Source organism: Vespa mandarinia, chromosome 7 (genome assembly GCF_050613455.1).
Source record: "Vespa mandarinia isolate Hongniang chromosome 7, ASM5061345v1, whole genome shotgun sequence".
Lineage (NCBI taxonomy): Eukaryota > Metazoa > Arthropoda > Insecta > Hymenoptera > Vespidae > Vespa > Vespa mandarinia.
Window position 1 is genome coordinate 2,697,501 of NC_140816.1, and position 946 is coordinate 2,698,446.

A 946-nucleotide genomic window follows, 5' to 3' on the forward strand; every position below is an offset into this window, starting at 1 on the left:
ATCCGCTTGTTTTCGCATTCCAAAAGTGGACATGGCAATCGTCCGTGCACAGATTTTTCTAATCCACTATTTCCTATAAAATAAAATCACGGTGATCGCGACATTAATAGCACCGAGGTTTAATCAGTGAAAACTGTTAACAATTCATAAACTCGAATTTAAAATCAACAGTATATACTCATACAAGATTACTTTTTCTGATAAGGACTATGAATTTTCTTAATATCCGTTATAAATTTTTGACTATTTAGTAACTGAACTATCTTACGTAAAACTCCAACGAATTCCATTGCAAAAATATAATATTTTCTTTGGTGAAATAACAGAAACATCTAACCTAGTTTCGAAACAAACATTTCGATATTTACCTTTAACGTAAAATATACGTTGGTATTCCGTTTATTTTAAGAGTAAAGCCGATCGCGAATCGTTTTTTATTTTCTTTACCTTCCATTATTCCGACATCGCTGGACCATTCGAGACCGGTTATTAAATTATCATTTTGAAAATCACGAATACTGTTGCTGTTGCTTTTGTTGCTGCTGTTGCTATTTGAAACTCGTTAGAGTTAATTTAAGCATCTCGATAATGAGAGGTATTGTTTGCTGGCCGACATGGATTTTCGTTTCTTCTTTACTCTATCTCGACGTGGATGCATCGTTAATTATTAAATGCGTACTTCGCTGCCGGTCATTATGCACGATAGGGATCTCTTTTCAAAGCTCGTTTTAAACTCATGAAAATAAAGTTAAAGGGTTACAAGGCTTTGTAACCGTTATCTTTTGGAACACGACGATCGATAGAGGATACTTACTTGATTCAACTCGACTCACAGGAAGTTCCACCTTTCGAACTTGCTCCTTTCTCTTCTTCCTCCCAAACGAAGAAAGTAATAGCAGTGAAACTGAAAATTCTTATATTAGTAACTTACGTTGTAATTATTATC